The sequence below is a fragment of the Phascolarctos cinereus genome, unplaced genomic scaffold, assembly GCF_003287225.1.
Source record: "Phascolarctos cinereus isolate Bilbo 61053 unplaced genomic scaffold, phaCin_HiC Scaffold_3;HRSCAF=262, whole genome shotgun sequence".
In the NCBI taxonomy this organism is placed as follows: Eukaryota; Metazoa; Chordata; class Mammalia; order Diprotodontia; family Phascolarctidae; genus Phascolarctos; species Phascolarctos cinereus.
Genome location: NW_027555736.1, coordinates 77,686,403 through 77,703,857, shown reverse-complemented (window position 1 = coordinate 77,703,857; position 17,455 = coordinate 77,686,403). Strand labels below are relative to the sequence as shown.

At 39.9% G+C, this 17,455-nt stretch overlaps 1 pseudogene across 1 annotated transcript in view; it reads left to right on the top strand.

Annotated features, from left to right (window-relative positions):
• The window catches only part of LOC144456389 (cytochrome P450 2C55-like), a 59,329-nt pseudogene extending 43,136 nt beyond the window's left edge, over positions 1–16,193 (top strand). The window contains exons 9-10 of the transcript XR_013485504.1: positions 14,483–14,630; positions 16,044–16,193. The product of XR_013485504.1 is annotated as a cytochrome P450 2C55-like (transcript). The remainder of the gene's footprint in view (positions 1–14,482; positions 14,631–16,043) is intronic.
• Positions 16,194–17,455: the final 1,262 nt, after the last annotated feature.

Below are 17,455 nucleotides of genomic sequence, written 5' to 3'. Positions count from 1 at the left end.
GTAACAGTGAAGTATATTGAGTAAAGTGGTAATATGGTTAGACCTACACTTCAGTAAAAATCTTTTTAGACACTGAGACGAGGGTGAATTGGAGAAGAAAGACTTGAAGCTGAGAGAGACCAATTGAGATTGCAATCTGTGGAGAAAACAGAAAGGGATGGAGTCAAGGGCACATATATAGAGCTTGACCTTGATAAGAAGAAAAGCTGGCTGATTTTCAGAGACTGGGAGAAAGGAGGGCAGAGTGGGAGATGATATTTTGAATTTTGAGATCAAAAGAAGAGGAGAAGAGGTAGCTCATGACAAATGAGATGTCTACCAATTTTCTTCATAAAATAAGGGGCAAGATCCTTTACTTTCTGTAGCTGAAAATGGTTAGAGAGAAATGTGAGAGACTTGAAGAGAGAATGGAAAGTTTTGGCTTAGCTGCTGAGAGGAATTGGATAGAGAATCAATGAAGGAAGAATAAAAGGATTATTTTACTACAGTGAAGCTCAGTTGAAATTAGAAACATAAAGTTATAATTTGACCAAGTCTATGTAGTTTTACTGCTTCCTCTAGTTCTATTCAACAGGATATGAGTAGGAGCAGGGCAAATGGCCTAAGAAAGTAATGAGGTTTAGGTGTTCCAGTGGGTACAAAAGGTAGGTTTTGGAGGGATAAGACATAGGGGAAAATGTTATGATAGGAGGTTATTGTTAGAGGAATATTAGTGCTTTCAGTTTGTGAGTCATGGTGAGATCCAGGGTGTGACTATCCCTGTGTGTGGCTGAAGTTGAATGGAGGGGTAAGTCATAATATTAGAGGAGATTGAGGAATTGGGAAGTCAGGCTGTTTGAGAGAGCATCACCATAAATCTTAATGTCTCCAAGTGTAAGATAGAGTGATTACTTAATAGGCATTGCAATGGTCCAAGTGAGAAGCAATGAGGAGGAGGTGGCTGTATCATTGAGTTTCAGTTGGTTCTGGAACATAGATTATGTAATATACAAGAGACAGTTGGTAAGGTAGGACTGGAGCTCTGGAGAGAAACTATCTAGGTGTATGGATGTGGAAGTTATCAGCATAGAGATGCTAATTAAACCCATGGGAACTGATGAGTTCACCATGAAAGAATGTAGAGGGAAGAGGGACCAGGACAGAATCTTAGAGGTATATTGCAAGTTATGGATGAAACTTTCCCCCAGCCAAACTGCTGGCCAAAGTTATCTAACCTCATTGCCTTCACTTCCTCTCCTCCTACTCACTCCTCTGACTATAATACATGCCTTGCTCTGAGGCTTCTCCACCAATACCTTTCTGCTTCCCTAACCTTAATGCTTCCAATGCTTCATTGAAAGGAAAAACAGTTGCTCCCATTTGATCCAATAAGCATTTATTAATCACATACCATATGCCAGGTACTGTGCTAGGTACCAGCGATTTAAAGACCCCCCCCCCACAGACATACACAGACACAGACACACACACACACACACACACACACACACACACACCTACCCTACCTTCAAGGAGCTTAGATTCTAATGAAAGAATGTATCATATAAGTAACTAGGTAGATACATTGTAATTTGGTAAAGAGAGAGAAAACACTACTCACTTTGTAGATCGGGAAATGCTTCCCATGGGCTGTTTTTAAAAGGAAACTGGATATTCTGAGAGGCAGAGTTAAGGAGGAAGGTGAAGATGCTGCTCTAGGGGCATAAACTACACTTCACCAGCCATTGTGCTGGTTGCTACTCTGCTTGTGACATTTGCACTGTAGGCAAAGTACATGTCTTTCTTGGACTCTTTTTGATGTAAATGTCAAAGATATCGTGATGGAGTTGTTAATGAGTTCAAAATTTCTCCAATGAGATTACCAAGGTCAATCCAAGCTGTTTATTATCAAATTGATCAAATTGCCTTCTATATTTCCTCTTACAGCTGGCAAAAACTTATGGCCCAGTATTCACTCTGTACTTGGGTTCTGAGCATGCTATCCTGTTATATGGACATAAAGCAATTAAGCAAGATCTGATTGGTCACAGAGATACATTTGCTGGCAGAGGAAGTTTCCCAGTGTCTGACACCATTAGGAAGGGATTAGGTATGTTTATGCTTGATGTAAGGCAGAGAATCCAGATAAAATGAGGGATGTAGAAAAGTAGCATTACAAGAAATTTGAGAAAATTTACATTATCAGCTCAATTGAATGAATATTTGTAAATGTCTGCTTTATGCCAGACACTGTGCCAGGCATAGAAGATTCAAAACCAAAAATAAAAAGTCCCAGCCCTCTTTAGGAAGTTTACATGTAGGTTGGAAGTGGAGTACAAGGATGCATACGGAGAAATAAATACAAAACCTATACAAAATAAATACAAAAAAGTTAGGCTTTAGAGGAAAGCACAAAGTACTGAGGCAAGCAGAGAAGACATCATATAGGAGGGGACATTTAGAGTAAGTCTCACAGAAATGTAAATGTTCTAAGAAGTGATTGATAAGAAAGAGAGCATCCTGGCATGGAAGGCAGCCTATGCAAAGCTTTGCAGATAAGAGATTGAAAGCCATGTTTAAGAAACAAGAAGCCCACTTTGGTTAGACCTTAGAGTTTGTGAAAGTAGGTAATGTTAGTAAGCTTAGAAAAATAGGGTGGAAGTGAGTAATGAATGGCTTTAAATGCTAAGTAGAAGAAAATTTGATCTCAAAGGCAATAGGGAGCCATTGGAGCTTACTGAGGAGGGGAGTGACTTAGTCAGACCTGTGCTTTAGGAATGTCACTTTGGTGGCTGTGTGGAGTTCTGATCACAAAGGAGTCTGGATGCAGGCAGGCCAATTAAGAGTTTAATGCAATACTCCAGACCAGAGGTGGTGAGGGCCTGGACTGAAGGGGCTTTGTGAGTGAAGAGAAGATAGATGCAAGATATGTTGTGAGGATAGACTGGACAAGACTTGATAACGGCTAGATGGGGTAGGTGAATGGGAAGGGAACACGCTTTTATTAGGCACCTATTGCCAGGTATTATGACAAAAATGGTTCAAAAATGTTATCTTCACAACAACCTTCAGAGATCAGTGAGATTGTCATTGTCATTTTACAGTTGAGGAAACTGGGTTATGGAGAGTCAAATACAAGTGAAGAGGACAATAGTAACTATACTCAACAAGTATATACTGCTCTGTCCAAAGTTAACAAGAATCTCTTAATTGACAAACCTAATTGCTTTTTTTTACACCTCATCTTTCTTGACCTGTCTGTACCATTTAACATTGTTGACCAACACTTTCTCTTCCTTGGCACTCTCTTCTCTGGGTGTTTTTGACTCTGTCCTTTTTTTTTCTTCTATTTTTCTCCTCCACTTTACTCTCTTCCTCTTCTTCCCTTCCTCCCTTTCTTCACTCCTCCTCTTCCTCCTCCTCCTCTTCCTCCTCCTCCTCCTCCTTCTTCTCCTTCTCTCTCTCTCTCTCTCTCTCACTCTCTCTCTCTCTCTCTCTCTCTGTCTCTCTCCCTCCTACTTCTTTGATCATTCCTTCTTAGTCCTCTGTCTTCAGATCTTCAGTTCACTAACTGGGGGAGTACCCCAGTGTTCTGACATCAGCCTTCTTCTCTTTATTTTTCCTTTACTTTTACTTGTTGATTTCCTCAGCTTACCATGGATTCAGTTATTATATCTATGTAGATGACTGCAAGATGTATATGCAGTGGTTATGCTCCTAGAAAACAGTGTGAAAGTTAAAAATGCAAACACTGAAGCATTGAAACTATGTGAAATGGGGGGGGAGGTTCCTGTGACCACCAAAACCTGTAATCTTTCATGAAAGGTGGCTGAAAATATACTTTATGCATACAATTCTTGATAACAAAATATTAATTCTTATAACATGCACTTTTCCTAACATGATAACCATGAAATAACCTGTAAAATGCAGTACACACGCAAAAAAAAAAATTTGTTGTTGAATCATTTCAAATTCTCCATGACCCCATTTGGGGTTTTCTTGGCAAAGACACTGGAATGGTTTGCCATTTCCTTTTCCAGCTCATTTTATAGATGAGGAAACTGAGATAAACAGGGTTAGATTACTTGCCCGGGGTCACACAGCTAGTGCCTGAGGTGCAGATTTGAACTCACTCCTTCTGACTCTAGTGTTGCCACTCTATCCACTGTACCACCTAGTTGCCCTAAAATAAAATTTGTGACATGCAAATTTTTTTCTTGCTAGTAATTCCCTACAATTCTGTGACCTTTCGCACTAACATCTAAGTGAAAAAAAAATCATTGATTTCAGACATTATTCTGTTTTCATAACACATGGCATCTATAGTACCAAAAATACTGTACAACAAATAAAATTCTTGAAACTAAAACACTTTTTAACTTGAATCTTACTTTCCACTGTTAGGTGGTGGTGCAGTGCTGTTGTACCTTATACCATACTGCTGCAAACCTCTCTGTCTTGCCTGAACACCAAGGGAGAAGTTGTGGTGTTTAAGTTACAACTATTGGAAGATGCTAAGACTAGCAAGGTCTTGATCTCACCTTAGAGCCCTACAGACTTGCATTATACTTCAGGGGCTTCATTGTAACACAAAACTTGAGTTTTAAAGGCAAACAATGAAAACATGCAACGACTGCATGGGAACCTCTTTATTCTACAATGATGGCATTAACAAGACCAATGAAGCACCTACTAGGACTGCACATAGCCACAAATGTGCATGGTAGCCAACACAAAAGTGAAAATGAGGTTACTCATAAAACCATGCTAATGCTTGAAGTCGCAAAATTGAAGGATGGCCCTGAGCATTGACTGTATTTATATATCTAGTCTCTCTCCCGGGCTCCAGTTCCACATTACCAACTGCCTTTTGGACATTTCAGACTGGATATCCTGTAGGTACCACAAACTCTACATGTATAAAACAAAACTCATCATCTCCCCCCTCACAAAAACAAACAAAAACCTATGCTTTTCCTGAACTTCCCTATTTCTAATCACTCGGGTTCTCAATCTTGGCATCATTTTTGACTTTTTAATTTCCCTGACCCCTCACATCCAATCAGTTGCCCAGTCTTGTTGATTTTACCTTCCCAGTAGAGCTCACATCTGTCTCAGGTCACTATTACCTTCCTTTGATCCTTATCACTTCTCACATAGACTATTGCAACAATCTCTTAATTAATAATTACTAAATTGTAATAAATAATAATAAATGATAATTAAATAATCTCTATTCCAATCCATCCTCCATACAGCTGCCAAAGTAATTTTCCTCAAGTACAGTTATGACTTTTATGGCTTCCTTCTATTAATTTGCTCACCATTCCAATGGCTTACCATTATCTCTAGGATCAAGTGTAAACTCCACTTTATAGTATTAAGAGCTACTCACCACTTGGATCCTTGTTAATTCTTTCAGTTTTCTTGCACATTCCTCCTATCTCCACATCCTCTACTGTCTAGCCATACTGTCCTATTTACTATTCTTCACTCACAATGCTGGTCTTCACTTCCCCCACTTAGAGAATCCCTGACTTACTTGAAGATTCAGCTTATATGTTGCCTTTATCAGGAAGTCTTTCCATCTTCCCTATCCCATGCTACTAATGTCTAAGTTTTGTTGCTCAGTCATTTCAGTTGTGTCCAACTCTTTGTGACCCCATTTGGGGTTTTCTTGGCAAAGGTACTGGAGTAGTTTGCTATTTCCTTCTCCAGCTCATTTTGCAGATGAGGAAAATGAGGCAAACAGGGTTAAATGACTTCCTAGGGTCACACAGCTACTCAGCATCTGAGGCAGGATTTAAACTCAAGAAGATAAGTCTTTCTAACTTCAAGCCTAATACTCTATCCACTGCACCACCCAGCTGCCCTCTGAAATTACCTTTCATCATTTGTGTGTGCACGTATGTACACGTATAGATATCTTATGTGTACTTATTTACATGCACAATACCTCCTACATTAGACTGTAAGTAGTTTGAAGGCCTGGTCTTTTTAAACACCATTTCTTTGTATCCTAGTGGGACTTAACAGAACTGAATTCTTTTCATGAATAGGATAAAGCTGGTGATGAACAATGCCATCTGGTGGTTAAACAACATATAAGTGCTTAAAATTTTAACAGTGTCTGCTAAGGTGTAATCTAGATTAGCTGGAGTACACAGTAACCTTCTCTTGTACTTTCAGTGAAAATCAATTTCAAGCTAAGGCTAAAATTTCTCTCTTTCTCAATATTTCCCATTCTTTAGGACTGCCTTGTGACCTCACCATTACCCTTGGGTCTACCCCCTGCAATGTCACCTGCTGAGAAACATTTTGACTATCGAGGTCAGAAATTTCTATATTTAATGGAGCTTTTAAGTGAGATGTCAGATTCTCAGCTCCCCATGAATACAGGTGAGGGTGATATTGTCATACTGATTTTATCTGTGAAAAAACTGAGGGTGACAGAAGGAAAGTGACTTGATTGGGTCCCACAACCAATGTATCTGAGGTCATGTTAGAACCTTGTTCATCCTGATTCCATGTCCAATGCTCTATCCAGTGAAAGTATCCCAGTATTTTACTATTTAAGCATTTTACATAAATATTCTATTCTAGTAAAGCATTAAGGAGGCCCTCAAGACGGAGGGTGGGATCTAAAATGATTTTAGAGGTTTGGGGGAAGTAAAAAGAAGAGGTTACCATTTTGCTCTTCCACACTTAGCCTCAGTGACTTCTGCCTACCTGATCAGTTTCCTCTTCTGAATACTACTTGTATCCAAGAGTAAGGACGTACCTTGTGTATCCAGGCCCCCTCCTCAAAAAGCTGTGTGATTATTTTCCCTTTTTAAGTCTACAGTCCCCCCCCCATCTCTAGTCCATTTTCTCCCAGGAATTCATCATAAATTAATAAAAAAAACCATTCATGCCTTGAGTGACTTTGTTTGGAGAGAGTGAAGGAATATCAAGAAAGCCCAGAGCCCGTGACCCTTGGGACTTCATTGACTGTTTCCTGACTCACTTCCAAGTCTCTGCTTATCATCTGCATCTGTCTCTTTCAGGAAAAGGGGCATGTGTTGGTGAGAGCCTGGCTCAGATGGAATTGTTTCCCTTTTTCACCACAGTCTTATGAAATTTAACCCGAAGTCTGCCATTGACCCCAAAGACATTGACATCACCCCAGTCACCAGTGGTTTAACCAGGTGCCACTCTCCTATGGGCTCGCTTCGTACGTTCCAAGAACACATGAAGGAACACCCCTCTACTGGCAGTTATAGCACCTTCTCGCTGTCCTGTGCACACATTATACTCATTCTCTTGCCTGGCATTCAAAGCCTTCCATGACTTGGGCCAAATGTACTTTTCCAGACTGATTTCTAACTGCTCTCTTTGGTTTTAATAAAAATGAATTACAAACCTTTTGCTCCCAACATTACTCAGGTTCCTTGCCCAATGCTTTTGCTCCTATGAAGTATTCCTGTTCCCCAGGATATTTCCTCCCACTCTTCATCTTCCCCTCTTGAAATACTACCCATCCATAAAGACCAGCTCATATACCACATCCCTCTGAATTCCTTAGCACTTATGTACTACACAATAGAACATTTAATTGTATACTCATTTTGTTTTGCTTGATTTTACTGAAGATATTTTATGTATTTATGTTCAAATATTTCAATTTCATCTCCTGGGCAGGTAGATGACATGGTGGATAGTGTGCCAAACTTGGAATCAGGAAAAGCTGGGTTCACATCCTGCCTCAGACACTTACATAGCTTTGTGGCCTTGGTCAAGTCCCTTAACATCTCAACCTCTGTTTGTTCTTCTGTAACAGGGAGCTAATAATAGTACTTATCTCCTTTGGTTGTTATGAAAATCAAAGGAGATGACATAATCTCACTGCATCCAGGGTCATCTCAAGTCGTCCTGATCTGTATCTTGCCACTGGACCCAGACAGCTCCAGAGGAGAGAGTGAGGCTGTGGGCTTTGCACAGCCTCTCTCACTTAAATGCAACTCACTTGCATGCCATGACATCACCTCCCTGATGTCATAGTCTTCTTCAAGAAGGAAGGACAAACAACAACAACCTCTGTGAGTATTAGTAGGAGCTGCCTCACTGGGGACTCAACTGGAAATGGCCAGTTGGGCAACACAGCTCCTTTCTTTCCCCCCTTCCCTTCCCTTCCCTTCCCTTCCCTTCCCTTCCCTTCCCTTCCCTTCCCTTCCCTTCCCTTCCTTCTTCCTCCCTTCCCTTCCCTTCCCTTCCTTCCCTTCCCTTCCCTTCCCTTCCCTTCCCTTCCCTTCCCTTCCCTTCCCTTCCCTTCCCTTCCCTTCCCTTCCCTTCCCTTCCCTTCCCTTCCCTTCCCTTCCCTTCCCTTCCCTTCCCTTCCCTTCCCTTTCCTTTCCTTTCCTTTCCTTTCCTTTCCTTTCCTTTCCTTTCCTTTCCTTTCCTTTTCCTTCCTTTCCTTTCCTTTCCTTTCCTTTCCTTTCCTTTCCTTTCCTTTCCTTTCCTTTCCTTTCCTTTCCTTTCCTTTCCTTTCCTTTCCTTTCCTTCCTTTCTTTCCTTTCCTTTCCTTTCCTTTCCTTTTCTTTCCTTCCTTCCTTCCTTCTTCCTTCCTTCCTTCCTTCCTTCCTTCTTCCTTCCTTCCTTCCTTCCTTCCTTCCTTCCTTCCTTCCTTCCTTCCTTCCTTCCTTCCTTCCTTCCTTCCTTCCTTCCTTTCTTTCCTTCCTTCCTTCCTTCTTTTCTTCCTTTCTTTTTCCTTTCTTCCCTTTTTGTTCTTTCTTTCTCTCTCTTTCTGACCTGAATTTAAATTCAGCCTCAGACATTTACTAGCTGTGTGACCCTGGCCAAGTTACTTAACCCTGGTTGCCTTCCCCCCAAAATTAAAAAAAATCAGAACTGAGATTTAAACCAAGGTCCTCTTCCTCCAAATCCATCATGCTTTCCCTTGTGCCCTGCTGCCTCCCTTACTTTTCAATTAATCATACCAAATTATTCCTAGGAAAAGCAACAACCACAGTCTGAATTTACCATTGAAAACTTGGTCTGTAATGCAGCTGATCTATTTGCTGCAAAAAGAGACAACAAGCACCACCCAGAGATATGGACTCCTGCTTCTCCTGAAATACCATGAGATAACAGGTGTTATTACAGGCTGATAATGCACATCTGTCATTTAGTCAGCATGAGAGGGGTTCATGGTCCTTTTGAGACTTTCCTCGGAAATTTTTTGTTGTCACTTTAATATATTTAAGTCATTAGAGGTTCAAGTTTACTTATTCCTCCTCCACTACTACCTCTACCTTGCTTGATTAAGTGTATGTAATTGTGAGTTTTCCTGAGAGATAGGCATAGAGATAGTGATAAGGATAGAGACTGGAGCCCAGTGATAGAACTGGGAGGAACTGAATGATTGAGAGGCACTAGTTCCTGATAGCTTCTTGATCCTTCCTGACCATAGGAGGAGCTGGTGCCTCTGGATTCCTGTCACTCATACAGCCATGCAGGGAAGTACCTTGGGCCTATGGTTGGTCACATTGAGTTCTGGAACAGGTCAGGACTGAGACCTCTCCTCATTTCTTTAACCAACTGCTGCTTGGCCTGCATTATTTTAAGGATAACTTGAGCCTGTCCTCAGGGCATGGGGCATAGGTACCTCAAGGGATTCTCAGCTGGCTTAAGAGACTAAAATGGAATTTTCATCTGTCTATCTATCTGTTTGTTTATCTATCTATGTGAGAATGTGAGGGTCAAATGCATTATTTACCAATGTAGCTCTTGGTGAAAAATCAGGGAAAATATGTGAGAAGGCAGTTTTTGTTCCTACTTTTATTTTATTTTTATTTTTATTTTTTGCTAGGCAATGGGTTTAAGTGACTTGCCCCGGGTCACACAGGTAGTGTTATGTGTCTGAGGCCGGATTTGAACTCAGGTACTCCTGAATTCAGGGCCAGTGCTCTATCAATTTCTCCACCTAACTGCCCCTTTGTTCCTACTTTTAAAATCAATTTTCATTCATATTGTGACAGGAAAAATTCATGAAGAAATTGATTGTGTGATTGACTGAAATCGAAGTCCCTGCATGGAGGACAGAAATGAGATGCCTTACACCAATGCTGTGGTACATGAGATACAATGATACATTGACCTATGCCAATGTATGTCTGTGTCTCTGCCCCATGCAGAGACAGATGTGCAATTTAGACAATATCTTGTCCACAAGGTCAGAAGTGTTTCTCACTATAACATGAGATTTTATACTCTCTCCTTTTGAACTATAGAATCTTAGAGTTAGAAGGAATCTCAGGTCCACCCACATCCCTGAGAATTGGTTATAGAGTTTCAGAATCTGAAGGGATTTCAGTGGTCATACTGTCCATCCCCAATCTGAAAAAGAATCCCATCTATAGTATGCTAACCTTGTGATCATCCAATCTTTGGTTAAAGACTTTCAATGAGGGGAAACCTTTCAATGGAATGCTGTGGAATTCCATTCTAATCTTCGACATCCCTAATTTGAGGGAATTTTTTTGTTTTGCATGAAGCCCAAGTTTGAAATTTTGTAACTTTAATCTATTTTGAATCCTGGAACAGAACAGAACAAAGTTACTCTCTCTTTCTAATAACAGTTCATAAAATAGTTGAAATCAGCCATTATGTCTCCTGTTCTATTATGTCTTCTGTTCTCTTGTTTAAATATCCCTATTTCCTTCAACCCATCCTCACATGGCATGGACTTGTTATTCTTCCCACCCTGGTTGCCCTTCTTTGAGTTGCCTCCAGCTCTTCAATGTTCTCCTAAAATATGATTCCAGAATGAATACTCCATATTTGTGAGCTAAGGAGCTCACAGTACAGCAGTGCCTACTTCTAAGCTGCCATTGAACTTTCAATAATTACCCTTTGTACATAGTCAGATATCAGTTTTCCATCCACCTATTTGTATGATCATCTAACCTGTATATTTCCACCATTTTCAGAGGAAGAACATGAAATCTTTTATCAAATGCTTTCCTAAGATATAAGTAAACACTATCTACAGCATTCTCTTCCTCTACCAGTTTATTAAGACCCTCAAAAAAAAGAAGTAATGATGATTCCACCCCAGATCTTTGTTGATCTCTACTTCCTTATCTGGAGTCATTTCCTCCTTCCTTCCTTATCTAGATTAATGCTCTCTTTAGAAATGTATTCTAGATGGTGAGTGTAAATTGAACTGTACTTTCTTCACTTTATTTTTCTTGCACAGGTGTCTAGGTTCTCTCTTATTTTATCCTTACTTCTCTGGGGTATTCAATCACTATCAGCCACATATGTTTATTTATTTTATACTTTTCAGTTCAAAGATCTTTCCCTTAGAAAAAAAAACTCAGAAGCAAAAGAAAAAGTGAGAATTTCTGTATCTTTTCTTGTCACTTGTCATCCTCATCTTATTACCTTCTGGATTGTGGGTTTATCCTTTCTTTAATCCTCCTCTTTTCTACAATAATAGTTTAAAAAAAACCCCTTCTTGTTGCCCTTTGTTAGCCTCACTAGCCTCTGTTTGTTCTGGGCTTAACCACTTCTGTCGTCCTTATAGAACTGTGACATGCTTCTTTTACTCGTCCTTGTCTTTGAAAAATCTAAGTTGGTTGGTGAGTTCCCTATAATAATAATAATAATAATAATAAATAATAATAATAATAATAATAATAATAATAATAATAATATCTACTTTTACAAAGTTCTTTGAGATATGATTTGCATAGATGATCTTATTGAATCTTTACAACAATTCTGTGGGAGTAGATGTTATTATTATGCCTATTTTACAGGTGAGGAAACTAAGTCATAGAGAGAGCACCTGGCTCTCCTAAGGTCATGAAGCTAGTAAGTGTGAGAGTCTGGATTTGTACTGAGGTTTTCCTAACTTCAGGTCTAGCAGTCTCTCCACTGCACCATCTGGCTACCTTATCCACATTGGTATCTTTAGAGAATGTTCCTTTATCTTTCATTGTCAGAATTGTCTTCCTTTGTGTTTTTAGAAAACAACTCTTGTACTTCTTGGCAATAATAATAAAAGGTAGCATTAAGGTTTGTGAAGCAGTTTACAAATGTTATCTCTTTTTATCCTCAGAATAACCCTGACATGCAGGCAATGTTATTATTCTCATTTTACACATGAGGGAACTCAGTCTGAGAGAGGGTCAGTGATTTGGCCAGGGTAACGCAGCTAGTGAGTATTTGGGGTCGGAGAAGGTGCATCTAAGTTTATCCATTGGGCCACTTAGTTGACTCTGTTATAAACTCTAAGATGGACTGGTCACTTTCCCAAAAATTCCCATTGTTACAATTAATAGGTGTGCACAGAAAGTGTGCCAGGTGTGATGGCATATCCTACAACATAAAATGATCCCTTCAGAGGAAGAATGTTGTGCCACAAGGGTCCTACAGAGCCACATTCACATCTATGTCATTCAAGTTCTTCTCAGCTGGTTAGAATTGGATCAATAAAAGAATTTCCCTGTTTTGTTCCACTGTAATTACAGGATGGAATTGTCATGAAGAAAAGTCAAAGAATTATGAATTGCCCTGTTTTTGACAGAAAGGAAATTCAAGGATCTAAATGAATAACTGAAGTTTTCCATCACTGCTGCATCATGTCTAACCACCAGGGTTTATGTGTCTTCTTTATTCCCTGTCCTTTTCTTCTCTCTCCATGTGGTCTGTTGAATACTCTCAAGACAATGTCACTCTTGATGCTGCCTCCATTTCTCTTTACCTGGATGTTTCTCATCAATCTTCTTTCCTCTGCTTCCTAAATAGCCTCACATGAGTATATCTTCTAAATATATACAACCCCTCCCTCTTTCCTATTCTGTTTCTTTTAAACAAGAGAAACTTTTCCCAGAACTTCTGCCTTGTTAAACATCTCATCATACCAAGTCCTAGTTATAACTTTGAGGTCAAATTTGTTTCCTTGTCTTAAAATCTCCAATCCACCTGTTTTTAGCCACACTTAAAGCATTTAAAAAGGCTTTTGACTGTATTTGTAACAAATCAAAATTAAAATCCTTCCAGTCTTTGCTAGGTGCATCATTGCAATCCTGGCTAGGAGTCTATCTTACCTGTATTTCAATGAATATATGATCCAGAAATCCAAATCCCATTCTGAAACACGATCTTACAAGATGTCCACTTCTGAAAACTACCTTTCCTTTCAGAATCTTTTGCTTCCAAATCCAGCCATAATGTATATACCATCTGTGCTCTTAACTTTTTAGGTTCTTTTTGTTCTGAATGTCAAAAGCTTTGGAAATGGTTCCAGGTTATAGAGGTATTGTTTTTGCCCCTGTGAATCACCAGAGCTGGTTAGTACTCATCCCCATTCACAAGTCTTGGAGGTTTCTCCATTTTGCCTTTGATATGTGCTGTGAGAATATGGCAGACCTGTCTATTGTTATCATTGTCAGCAAACAGCTGTTTCAGTGTCCATCTGCAAGGAGTCAACAACTAATACCATTTTCTTCTTCCTGGATATTTCATCAAATAATACCCGTGAACCTACTTTAGCATTCTTTAGACTATAAGCCAGGGCTTCTTACCTAGAGTATCCAATTTCTTCATCTTCAAGAAGAGCCCCCAGTTTGTTTATCAGCTCTTGCCTCATTCTTCTGTGTGACACTATTTTATTCTTCAACATCCTGACACAGGTCAGAATTCATTTCTACCTCTTCAGATCATCTGGCATCAGCTTGAACTTAGTGTGCTTATTATTTACCCAGGCAGTACTTTGCTTCTTTGATGGATCTAATGGTCAAAAGTTATTTTATCAACTTTTATTAACCTGGGATCTGCCTCTTTGTGTCTTTTACTCATTTGTACTGCTTCTGCCCCTCAGGTTGTCAAAATTCAGTTTTATCTCTGTTAGGGGCCTGCTGCTGCTGGTGGGTCTCGGCTTTGTTCGCTGATAAGGAAACTGTCCTGGAAGCGGAGTAGAGGTGCATGGGCTGTGTGTGACGTCACTCTACAGGCGGCGAAGCCTATGCTTCTGCCACGTCTCCATCAGATAAAGGCATGTTAACACACCTCTTATGATGTCTATTGAGGTGGCTGAGCCTATGCGCTCCTTGCCTGGGGTGGCACTCTCCGTCCCTCTTGCTCTTGCTTTGCTTTACCGTCTGCTGATTTTTCTCTCTCACCCTTATGGCTTTTCTGTAATAAACGGTTAAACACCTCCCCATCGACTCATCCTTTGGTGTATCAGGATGGGCTCCGAAGACTCTTGGATGGCCAGAATTGTGAGTATGAACCTGGCAGCCTGGTCTCAGTGGGAGACAAAGCACAGCGATTCCGGCCCTCGCATATCTCTCCCCATAGTATTGCAGATTTTCTAATTTAAGATCAGCACAGGCATTTAAAAAAATCTTGGCTCTTTCCATACTTCAAAATGAGGGGTTTTGTCTAGATGATAGTTCTGAGTTTTCTTGCTGTTCTTATTTTCTCATTATTTGTTTGTATCTGCTCATTTCAGAGTACCACCATAGTACCAGTATTATCTTCTGTTCTGTTTGATGATGAAGAATTCCCCAATCCAGACTAGTTTGACCCAGGTCACTTCCTGGATGAAGGTGGCAACTTTAAGAAGAGTGACTATTTCATGCCTTCTTCAGCAGGTAAGACAGTCTTCTAAATATGTGCATCACAGTTGGAGTGATAACTTAGAGGACCCGTGTTTCAATCCAGCTTAGCTACTTATTACCTGTCTGACCTTGGTCAAATCATTTCATTTCTCTGGACTTCAGTTTACTTATATGCCAAAAGATTGGTTTGGATTAGGTGACCATTATGGTCTTACCATATTCTCTCTTTTTTTTTTTTCATTTTGGTGAGGTAATTGGGGTTAAGTGACTTGCCCAGGCTCACAGAGCTAGTAAGTGTCAAGTGTCTGAGGTCAGATTTGAACTCAGGTTCTCCTGATCCCAAGGCCAGAACTCTATCAACTGTGCCACCTAGCTGCCCCTTATAATACATCATTCTTCTAATTCTCCCTAGGCCAAGGTCCATCAACTAAATCAGTTGGGTTTGAGGGTAGTTGTCTGAGCTTATTCCAAAAAAAAGGTAGAACTGAGATAGTGGCTATTCTGTTTTGCATCCAGACCCCAACTAAAGTCCCTTAACCCCATATTAAAAACTGTCCTCCCAGTCACTCTCAACCTGAGCTACTTCTCAGATAAAGTCTTCCAGGCTTTTATGTTGGCATGGTATAATCTTGTACTTTATCAAGCAAAGAAAGAGTATTGGGTAATGTTAAAGGCTCATTGCTTAGCTTCCATTATGGCTAAGGTCACCCAAGGTGTAATCCTAGAGTTTATGATTTTGTAGAAACGTGACTCTTGACTGGGACACATGGAACCACCTTTCCTAGTTATGTACATTCTAAGGGATCTATTGGTACAAAATTATAGATGAGTCTGTCTTGTCCTTTCCCTTCAATTCTTGGGGAACCTATTAGTCATCAGGTAATGTGGTGATAGCCAAGCCTAGTTCTGGCAGACAGGAATGTTGTCAGACAGCTAACTACCCCTGACATTGTGGTCTCCAAGGTCATGCCCTGCTCAATTGTTTCTAATACTGGGGTTGGAGTTAGGAGTGAGTAGTTAAGACAAGTGGCTGGATGGCTATGAAGTTGTGGTGTAGACTCCAGAGGTGTTTTCTGTGACAGGAGGTTCCCAAAGGGAACTTTGATCATTCTTCTGTCACCTTTCCCCATTGCAGTCTCTCTGGTTAGCCCTAAGCTTAGTTTTTGAGATTATAAATGAGTGATTGTTTTCTCCCTAAAGCAATGATCCTTTCCTCTGAAATAAATCCCAGGACTTGCTCTGGTTCAGGGGATTGATTTAGAGAGAGTATACAGGAGGGGTCTTCCTCTCTGTTGAGGGGGAACAGGCTCTTCAAACTAGTCAAGGACCAGAGAGGAAAGGAATGCATAATCTTTTCTAATGCCACTGAGTTAGTGTGCTACTATAAGTCCAAAGAAGTGGTCTATGAGTTAGAAGTCTCTATCTAATCCTTGTATTTCTCTTTCAGGAAATGGATATGTGCTGGTGAGAGCCTGGCTCGAATGGAATTATTTCTGTTTTTTACTCCATCTTACAGAATTTTACCTTGAAATCTCCCATTGACCCAAAAGTATTGACACCACCCCAATTGCCAGTGGGTTTGGCAAAGTCCCCCTCCTATGAGCTCTGCTTTCTCTTCCTAAAACATGTGAAGGACCACCCTTAGTTCAATTGCTCTAGAGTCTCCTGATGTGCTATGAAGAAGCTGCATTTATTCCATTGCCTGGCAATGAAAGCCCTCTATGATTTCAGCCCAATATTCCCTTCCTCATATCTAATACTCCCTTTGACTTTTGCCAAAATCATGACTTAATTTTCCCCAATTCCCTGTTTCCCAGAAATTCCATGTTCCTGGAATTTTCTTCTCATCTCTTCAACTTCACTGATTGAAATCCTCTCCAGCTTCACATCACAATTTAGATGCCATATCTCTGTGACCTTGTTAGCACTTACAATCTGTACTTCACAATTTAAGCCTGAATTATATACCCATCTTATGTTGTATTCTTTTAGACATGTTAGTTGATCCTAAGCTTCTTGTAGTAGGGCCTTTATCCCATATTTGTGTGCAGTTATGCACTCCCAATGGGTTAGAATCTCTTTTCTTCCTTAAATGTCTCAGGTTATATACTTCAACACGTACATGTATCCTACTCTGATGGCAGCTTACTCACAATGTTATGGCAGTGAGGTGGTACCTTGCACAGATTGTAGGACTTGGATTTAGGAGGAACTGATTAAAATCCATCTTAGACATTTACTGGCTATATGACCTTGGGCAAGCCACTTCATCTCTATTTCCTTTAGTTTCTTTATCTGTAAATGGGCATAATCATAGCATTTATCTCCCAGTGTTGTTGTGAGAGGATCAAAGGTTTATAATTGTTCACATTTAGCACAGTGTCTGGCACATCATAATTGCTATATAAATATTAGCTGCAAGTATCATTATTATTAGTGGTAGTATAACAACAACACCAACTACTACAACTTCTACTTCTACCTTTACTACCATAACTACTATGTATTTCACCTGCCTACTCTAATTAAAATATATGTGTGTCAAAAAAACAGGACACATTTGAGTAGTCTAATTTGACTCAAGTATAGAGTATTGAGAGGAACTTTATATGAGAAAAGCCTGTAAAGGAAAAGAGGCTTTGAATGTCAGGAAGAAGAGTTTGAACTTTACTCAGTAAACAAAAAGATGAGCTGAATATTGACCTGATCTATGCATAAGGAAGATTCATTGGATAGAATGTGAGGAATGTTTTTTATGGGGGAGATGGCCTTTGTAACAATGTAAAGTCAAGGAGGCCAGATTATTTCAGGATTTGGGGAAAGAAACTATTTGACATACACATTATAGTGATTGATTGATTTAA